Genomic DNA, 10490 nt, shown 5'->3' on the forward strand with positions numbered 1-10490 from the left:
AATCTCATGTAGATTTAGCCAAAGAAAGCAAAAATGCTTACTGAGACAAAACATAGCTTTAGTCCACAAGATTTTTGCCGACTCCTCAAACCATACCCTCCCATGGCTCCCCTGCCATCTGTCTCTCATCCTTGTCATGCCTACATGCAATCAGGAAACTGTAGAAATCAGAAGAGAGAAAAAACTAACCAAAAGCTCCAAGATTCTGTATATCTTATGAATAGCAGGCCCATGAGCACTTCACCTTGCAATTAAGTTTCTGATTTTCTACATCTGTGAAAAATGTGAGTTTTTAGGCAGTTTGGGCTGGTATTTTATGTAAGCCAGTCCCCAATCTAAAATGTAACTGATATTTAATATTTGTTTCTTATATTACCAAAAGATTGAAAGAGTGAGTTTTAAAAAGTAGATTTTTTTTACTTTCCCACTAAAGTGAGGATTTTTAATTCTTTTCCACAATTATTTAATTAAGAACCCTCCTGCAAAGATGAGTGAATTAAACTAGGAAAGCGAAGGTGAGAGAAGCAGCATTGCTTGGTAGATTGGCCAATATTAGTCTCTTCGCATCCGGTTTTCCTTATTTGTAAAAAGCAAATGAAATTACCCATCTTGCAGAGTTGTTGCCTCTCCTACAAGAATGTGACTTCCCTGAAGATAAGAATTAATGTCAGGTTCATTATTATAGCCCAATACTTAACACACTTCTCAGCAAGCAGTAGGTGTTATATTAATATTTGTTGACTAAATGAATGATTCGTAAATACTAATCAATGCAAACTACCTGGTGTGTAACCGGTTCTCAATATAGTGTGCCTATTACTAAAATCCAGGTGAACTAGGAACAGGGAAACTTTTCCTGCACCAGAGAAGTGTCTGTTGCTTAAATATATTTTAAGAATGGAGTTTCAAATCGCTATTCTAAATTCATAGTGCCTAGAGATATGAAATGCTAGTATTCATTTAGGTTTTTTTCTTGCAGTAAAATCAACAATTAATGCAATGCTGTTATTTTAGTTTTTGTTCTAAGTTTTAACTTGTTATTCTTTTTTGATTGAACATAAGATAAAATTAATACGGCATTGAAAAATTCAATCATGAAACACGAGCTAATTGTGAACATGTGTGCAGTTACCTGGACGGCTTCTATCTCTAATGATGCTAATATTCTTCAGTTGCTGCTTTAAATGCCATTAAACCAACTTATGGAAAGTTGGTGAAAATGTTACAACAGGAACAAAAATCCCCTCATCTAAGGTGTGTTGTATACGGAAAATACCTACTTTTTCCACTGGCAACTTCACTTCTGTGTCATAAATAGCATTGCCTCCTCTTTCTACAATTAACCAAGGCCCTCAGTAAGTTAAGCTTCTATAGTAAAAGGACTCATGAAGGTAACTAATCTATAATAAAACATATCTTATTTCCCAGCTAACGAAAAAAGATCACTTCTAGGAAAGCTGCTTTTATACTGTCAGTTGGAAGCATTCCCAAAGCATATTTTGAGATACCTTACTTTTGTGAAATCACTGTTTTCTCAATTTTCAATTATATGAGTTAAATTTTATTCTTTGAAATGTGGTAAAAGGCTTCAAGCAGTGACAAGTGTTTCCTTCAAATGAATAACACTCTGAATGTCATGATTTAATACCAGGCCAGTGTCCCTCAAAGCAAGTTGAATCTTTTTTTCTTTCTTTCTAACAATCTTTAGAAAAACATTAGAAACTCTGTGAAAAGGTTGTATTCAAGAAGACCACCAAGAAATATTTAGTGAGTGCTTCCTATGGGCAAGGAACTATGCTGGTTAAAGTCTACAAAAAGTCAGACACATACTCTGGCCTCAAGGAGTTCACAGTCTAGTGAAGCGATGAGACACGTACATTGATAGATATAATCCAAAGCAAAAAAGTACTCAGTAACATAAGAAGAATAGCCATGAGAGTTCAAAGAGTAGAAATCTCTCGACGGCCTATGAGGATTATTGACATTCTATTTTTGGCATTCTGTTTTTAGTAGTGGTATTTCCATTTATGCAGTAATTCTCGACGGGCAGATGCTCCTTAATGGAGTTATGTGTAGATAAACCCATCATAAGTCGAAAATGCATTTAATACTACAATGTGGAGTTTCAGTTGTTTATACTCGTGATCAAGTGGTTGGTTGACCTGGAGCTGTGGCCACTGCCACTGCCCAGCATCACGAGACAGTATCACAAATGACTAGCCCAGGAAAAGATGAAAATTCAAAATTCCAAGTACGGTTTCTACCGAATGAGTATTGCTTTTGTACCATTATAAAGTTGAAATATTGTAAGTCAAATTATTGTAAGTTGGGGACCAACTTACAATAATCGATACATTAATTGATAATTCTGCTAGGTCCTGTAGAGAAGACACATATGTAGTCTATAGGAGCGCTTGTCCTTAAGTTTATAATCAAATGAGATCAAGATCAGCACATTCATTCCTTTAACATTGTTTAGTGAAAGCCTATCATGTACCTGGTACTGTGTTAGGTCCTGGAACTACAAAAGTGAAAATGAAAGGTCTTTGCTTTCAAGCATGTGCACAATTTAGTGGAGATGCCTGACACCTGCAGTACTGGGTGATAAGTGATGATGATGAGGGTTATATTCAAGGCCTAAGTATTCCTAGGGACTGGGAAGCTTTGCCAAATCCAGAGACCTGCCAGGAGACTGTGAAGAGCATTTGTTTCAGAAGAGAGAATTGCATACCCTGCGAAGGGTATGAATTCATCACTTGTTTGGGTCTAGCTTCTGCAGGCAACCGACACATTGTGCTGCATGCCAAGCACTGTTCTAAGCACTTCACTTATAGTAACTTATTAGCACTCACAATGACCCTGTGGAAGCAGGCACTATTATTATCACCATTTCGAGGGTGAAAAGATTGATACACAAGAGAGATTAATTTGCCCAGAGTCATACTATTAGTAAGTGGCAAATCTAGGGTGCAAAACAAGGCTGTCTGGCTCTAGAATCCATGTCCTCTAATGGCAGGCAGTGTGGAGAAGGTGGTAGGATGGAACCATGAAGTCCCCTGCAAGCCAGGCTTTCTTCTTTATATGTTAAAAAACTATTTAAAATAACTGTTAAAACTGAGAGAAGAGGTAGGGGGCTATCACCACAATGAGAGAGGCAAGGGAAAGTTTAAACTATGGCTCATAAAGTCCTAATGTGAGGTTGGAAACTGGTAGCTAGAGAAATTTGGCTTGCACGATGTTCAAAAAAATTTTTTTAATCAGTTGTCAACATTTAAACATGAAGAAATTTCTTAGAAAAGTCTTGATTTCTATTGATCCTTGAAAATGTGCTGTATGCGTCCACAATCTGCATGGCAGCAGTTGGCTGGAGCTGAGAAGAGGCTCCTCCCTTTTAGATAAGGCTTTCTAGTTTGCCACAGACCTCCCGCTCCCTACAAACACAATCCTACTGGACTGACTTAAGCTTCCCTTCTTAATCCTTTTAGACATATGAGGTTCACTCTTCACCCCCCAACAACTATCTCTCAGTCTGAGGCTGAGAATCTTCCTGTATAAAAACGAGATATTTGCACTATCAGAATTTCTCAAATTGTTCTGTCGATAGTAAAGACCTGGGGGGTGTTTATTTTAAATACAGCTTCAAGACCCCCTCCCAGGAACTTCAGATTGGGGGTGGGATATGGCTGAGAATTAATTTTTTTAAACAAGTACTTCAGGTAATTCTTATCAGGGAAGTTTGAGGAATGCTGCATGCTTACTTGGAGATCTCTCAGCTGAAATTCAGCAGAATCACCCTTTATAGATCTCAGGAAAGCAGAGGGGGAGGGAGGGAGAAGCTTTCATTTGATCAGTTTCCAGTCTCCCTGATGTCAGCCCACCAGGAGCTGAGGAATGCACATTTCTCTGCAAAGGTTAAAGAGATTTCCAGAGAAGAGATATAACGAGAATAATTTGCTACCTGGGGCAGAGAATTTACTAGCTGACTGAGGTGAATACTGCACAAATTACAAGACCCACAGAAGGTGGGAGAATCCCAATGGCTTTTAGCACTGTCTTGAACTGACTGATCAACAGACCTCTTATGTGCCAGACAGTGGACTGGACAAGGAAAAAGCTGATTGGCATGATAAAAAACAACAAACAAACAAAAAAATCCCTGCTTTTGTACAGCGTACTGCTCAATGTCAGGCACAAGGTAAGAAGTGAGTGGAGTCCCCATTTTTCTTATATTCATTAGCACTTTCTGGCTTATAACGTGTTTTCACATTTATTAATTCATTTAATTCCTTGCTAAAGCAGCTGAGGCTCAGAGATGTCAAGAGACATCTCTAAAAGTCACATGGCAAAAAGGAGAAGAATTAGAAATGTACTCAATCCTCTGTATGCTAGAGCTGTCTCAAAGAGGCCAACCAGACAGCAGAGGTTCGCCTGGGGGAGGATGAAACTAATTGGATCTAATCTTTTACTTATCCAATAAGTGGGACAGAGCCTCAGGAAAACTAAAGGAGACAAAAAGCAGGAGATGGGAATTCTAAGAATTGTTCTCTTTCATCTTAGATTCAGGGGCCGAAGTGATTTTTGTGTCTCTGAGTGCTTTTATGGTAACATTTTCTACGAGTAAGTGTCTGAGAAAGAACTTACTATGCAGAGAAGCAGAGAAGTTTACTATGCAAACTTTCTTAATATCACCACTTAACACCTGATTATATCCTCATACTGTAATCATATTACAATCATCAGAATAATCACTTGACAAATGGCTCACTTGGAGAAGAGCCTTCTGATTTCATTTACTTCTTTGTTTACCTAGGAAGGACAGAGCTGGCAAAAGATAAAGAGTAAGAGTATAGCAGTTAAGACAATGAGCTTTAAGAGGGAGAAAAACCTGGGCTTGGATCTCGGATCCTAGTTAGAACTTGAGATAGTGTAACTTCTCTGAGCCTCAGTTATTTCTTCTATAAAACGAGAAAATAAACAAGGCTTATAGCATTGGTTTGTTGTGAGAATTAAAGGAAGCAATGCATAGGAAGCACTTAGTTCCTGGAAGCACTCAATATATGTAACTAATAATAATTACATCTCCTACAAGCAAGTTGTTTTCTATGTATGTATGTATGTATGTATGTTATGTATGTGTTCTGTGTAATTATGCAGTGTTGTAAATTAGAGGGTGATTTAAGTAAAAAAGAAACTCCCCAGCAAACTATATAGCCCAATAGAACTGAATATGGAAAGACACCATCCAATTAGATTATATGAACTTCCACTAATCTAGTTTCTCCTGTCCATTTCGATGAACTTAATTTGGTTCTTTATCACTCATTCAGGTTATTAGAACAGTTTCTGTTCACAAGCAAAGTTTGAAAGTACACTGTGTGCCAAGTACTGTGCCAGAACTTGCTATATAAAGATGGTTATGGTAGTTTCTACCTACAGTCTAGTATAGGAAGCTGACAGACACATAGATAATTTTCAAGTTGGAGTGGCGTCATGTCATGTTTGGGCATGTGCTCTGTACGTGTGTATAAGGTGGTGGTGAGGAAGTCTTCCAGGAAAAGGAGATGCTTGACCTGAGTCTTGAAGGACACTTAGGAGCTGGTCAGGGGAGAAAAGTGTGACGCATACAGGACTTTTTCAGTCTGCGGTGTTTGCAAGAGGATTAAGTGTTAAGGAAGGGAGTAGAGAGAGGTAGGCTGAAAGGCAGACAGATCATAGAGAGCCTAGTTTGCCCTTCTAATGAGCATGGACTTCTCCTGCAAGCGATGCAAGGGCTCTGAGGATTTTATGTAGAAAAGTAAAATGGTCAAATTGGAGTGTTTTATGGCTCACTCTTCACAGATGGATTCAATTGCCTAGCTATAATGTGCTAAATGGGACTTGAGGGGGGTGTAATGTAGAGACAGCTGTTCATCGTTCTTGTCTGTCCTGCCTACCTCCCTCTTCTTTCTGTGAACCTTCTTTTTTGTTAGGATCCTCACCCCAGCCTCAAGGGTAAATTCGTAATATAGGTCTGGGCAATCATCCTGGTCATGATGATTGGATGGGGATAGGTATGTGACTTCAGCTGGGCAAATCAGATCTTCCTGAGACTTTTCTGCCAGAGAATCTGTTTCTGGTGTTGCCAAGCTGATGGATATGTCTGATTGCTAGCAGCTAGCTTGCCTGCTACAGAGAAGAAATCTATTCAAGAGCAAAAGGCAGAGATGAAACCTGAAAGCAGAGCTCCTACATCCAGCTGTACCTGCAGTGAGGCCTATGGATTATTTGTAATGTGCTTAAGCTAGTTTCATTTGCAACTAGAAGTAGGGTGAGTGACAGGGACTGAGAGATTTCTGGGATGCGAGATTTTCAGGGCTAAAATCAGGACAGTCCCAAGTAAACCGAGACAGTTGGTTACAGTAATACCACAGCCAACCACAGAGGCTGGAGTCTAGACAGGAGGCTTTTGCAGTAGTTCTGTCAAGTGATGATACAAGCCCGAACTTGTAGTTGATGAAGAAAACCAGAGATGGATTTGAGAAGTATTTGGGAAATGGAATAGGCAAGACTATGTGATTAGATGTAAGGAATGAGGGAGAATTCCTGAATGACTTTCAGGTTTTCAGCTAGAGCAATTTAGTAACAATAGTGCTACCACTTAAATTTTAGGAAGGGGAGATGGGTTTAATCTTGGACGCATTATGTTTCAGGTCCTTGTGCGACTGTTAAAACATCCAGTAGAATAGGTAAGTCTGATGCTTGGACAAAATACAGGCTGGATATTTTGATTTTGATTTGTTCTTAGCATATAACATCTATGAGAATAGATGAGATCGCCAAGAAAAATGGGTAAAGGGAGAAGAGAAGCAGTGGGTCAGGGTTAAAACTTGAGACTGAGGGTGGGATATTAGGGGGCAGACATAAGAACAGGAGACAGGAGGGGAAAAAGGAGAGTCTGACATCACAGAAGCGGTTGGTACAGAATGGGGAGTTTACAGAAGAGAATGATTCATACTCTTAGAGGCATCCTTGAGGCAGAGCCTGAAAGGTTCTATTGAATTTGGAAATTAGGAGTTCGCTGGCTGAACTTTTTGAGTGAAATTTTATTGGGTGAAATCAGTTTCATTACACAGGTGGGAGAAAAAGCCACGCTGAAGCCAACTGAGAAGATGGGAGGTGGAGAAGAGGAGACAGGGAAGGTGGACCACTCTTTGAAACACTTTGATACAGAAGGAGGGAAGAAGATTAGGGATTTAGAGAAGAGCTGGAGGGCTTGGCTTTGAACTGGAGATTGCCTCTCAACCTGTGCATATGATGAAAGATATTTTGATGCCTGTGATGAAGACTTTTTGATGAAGGAAGGGAGGAAGTTTTAAGAATTCAGGCGAAATGGCCCTAACATTTTTCGATAGAGAAAGCTGGATTATTTACACAACGGGAAGGAGATATATAGTGGGGTTTGAGGAGGGTGATAAAAGTTTGGAATGGAGGAGTTGAACAAGGACTAACGAAAGGGTTGTGAGACATCATTGGGAACTCAACAAAGATTATAAATACTGCTAGCTGGTCTCCACTAATATCTTCTACTTATTCATTCTAGTTATCTTTATGAAAACAAAGGTTATCATGTCAAGACCTTGCTTTAAAATTTTTACGAACTCTCTCCCCTTGTCTGTGTAATCAGTACAAATCTTACACTTTGACTAGTTGTAAACTTCCTTTCTAGCCTTACCAACATTCTCCTCCCCATGCTCCTGCCATAAAGATCTGTGATACCCCAGACTTCTTTAGAATTTAGCATTTGGATCCACTGTTTTGCCCTTTTCCCTATTCTTTACTAACAAACTTCTTCTTATCCTTCAAGGCCTGACTGATTGTCTCCTCTGTGAAACCTTTTCTGACTCATTAGAACAGAGCAGCTTCTTATAATAGTATTTACCATGCTGAATGATAGTTTATATGTTTACCTCCTACTGCTTACTCCCCCTAACCCCAGAGCCCCACTATCCTGGGAGATCCTTGTCTTTTCTGAGTTTACCCCAGGACTTACTTAGCATAGTGCTATCAGGAGCTTCTACACTCCTAGAAGCTCAACAAATGAATGAATGAATTCTTTGTCCTGCTTCTAAAAAGCAAATGTTCTGTTATTTGAATTTAATGTTTGAGTGGACTATTTTTCTTTTTTGGAGTTGTTTTATGAACTCTTCTTATAAGACTTTGTTGTTACCTTGTTGAAGAACTGCTCACTTTATTAATTGCCTACATACAAAATACCTTTCTACAATTCATTTTTCCTTAAAAATTCTTTCCAGTCTTGCTGATGAGTCAGTAGCTTAAGTATCAGGAAGTGAATCTTTAAATATCTTTTAAATACCTATAATTATACACAGCAAACCCACATACCCTTCTCTGACCCCATATTCTAGACTTCGGTTCTTCTCCAGATTTTCAATTTAAGAAGGAAAGTGTAGAATGACTGGGAGTGGATGGCAAAGAGCAACCAAAAGTGAATTGCTCTCCTTTCTCAAATTTGTATAAAATTTAAGGGTAGAAGAAATATTAACAATTACCTATCCAGAATTCTTTTTAAAATATAGATCCTTTTTTTTTTTTTTCTGGAAACGGGACCAGAAGTCATAAAGGTCTAAGGTTGCAAAATGCATTAATGGCAGTCAGACCACATTTCCTGTCTTGGGTTCTTTCTCTTACTTTATACTGACTACTCATAAAAAATGTTTTTTTGTTTCGTTTTGTTTGCAAAGTATATTTAATAGGCTTTTGGATCTCTCTAAGCTTCCATTTCCTTATGTGTAAGGTAGGAATAATAATAGCAGCAATCTCAGGGGTTGTGAGAGTTAAATGAATTAATAGACATAAAATGCTGGCAACAGTACCTGGCCATAGTAAGTGACTGAAATATATTACTGTTTATTTTTATTTAAGGCCTAGGCCATTACACTCTTGATTACTGAAGAACTTATTTGCTTACCTTACTTGATTAATTTTAAATTTCCCAAAGTTATTTTGTCTTTTTTTTTTTTTGCCCCTATTCAAACCATGCTACAAATATGAAGACAATTCATAGGCTGTAGAGTCTGGCTGATCTAGGTGTGTAAAACTAGCATCTGCACTTTTTAGTTGTAGGATCCTGTATAACTTTCTTCTCTGAGCCTCCATTCCTTATCTATAGGATAGAGTAAAATAATATCTACTTTCTCTTAAGAGTTGTTGTGAGGCTTAAATAGGAGAACATATGCAAAATGCCTAACCTCGCGTCAGTGTTGGGTTCTTTCTTTCCCTGGTGCCTCACAGTGTCTGTGATATTCAATGTCTGTGAATATCGACAGTTGTTACGTGGCCCATACTGAAATATACTTCATCGATGTCAATTCTAAAAGGGTCTATTTAGGACCAAGCCATCTAATGCATTGGCCAATGAAAAAAAGACACTGGCCTTTTGAAGGTTAAAAGTAGCAGTGATCTGCTGCATGTAGGCAAGCCTGGAGTGCAGTTCACCAAAGCAATCCTTGTCTTCTGACACTGTGTGGCTCCTTTACGATTTTTGCCAGATCTAAGTGCAAGCTGTGCTATTATATAGTTACATTTTTGAAAATATAAATTGTTTTACTTTTTATTTAAATCTATTTTAGAAATTATATCACTTGTGCTAGTTCTAGTTTTCCTAATACAGTTGACTTTTGAATGATGTGGAGGTTGGGGGCGCTGACACCCCCAGCAGTCGAAAATCTGTGTATAGCTTTTGAGTGCCACAAAACTTAGCTGTTCCTCAGTATCTGCAGGAGATTGAGTCCAGGACCCTCCCCTCCACCAGATACCTAAATCCATGGATGCTCATGTCGCCTAAATAAAATGGTATAGATCAATGCCTATAGTCAGCCTTCTGCATCTGTGGAATCCCGACTGCAGATCTAAAACAGTGCAGGTATTTATTGAAAAAAAATTTTGCATATAAGTGGATCTGACACTGACATGTTGTTCAGGGTCAACTATAGGTACAAAAATATGCAACTAGTGAAATAATTTTTGTACTATCTATATCTCACATGCCAACTTTTAAGGTTACCCTTACCCTGATCCCAGGGGACACTAAAGACCAGATCTGTTGGTGCCTGGCACAGAACAGGTACTGCTGGCCATGTTTGTTCAGTGTTACTGCCTTAGGCCTGCCCCCAGCATACCAGCTTATGGATCCACATTGTTCTTGTGATGTCACATAGTTAGTGTCCTACATCGACAGATTTAAGGTCTTTTAGTGGATGGCCCTCTCACTTCTATTACTAAGCAGGGGGTGTGTGTATAGGAATGGGGAATGATTGGATCTGGAGGCCTGAAGTAGTAACCTGTACATAGATGTCTCAGTTGCAAATTTCTTAGACTCCCAAACTCGAGATCCTACCATTATGTAACTCAACCATTTCAATTGTTTGCTTTCATAATCGAATAGGTTATCTAGGAGGATTGATAAGGTATAGCCATGTTTCATATGCAAA

Source organism: Pteropus alecto, unplaced genomic scaffold (assembly GCF_000325575.1).
Source record: "Pteropus alecto unplaced genomic scaffold, ASM32557v1 scaffold25, whole genome shotgun sequence".
In the NCBI taxonomy this organism is placed as follows: domain Eukaryota; kingdom Metazoa; phylum Chordata; class Mammalia; order Chiroptera; family Pteropodidae; genus Pteropus; species Pteropus alecto.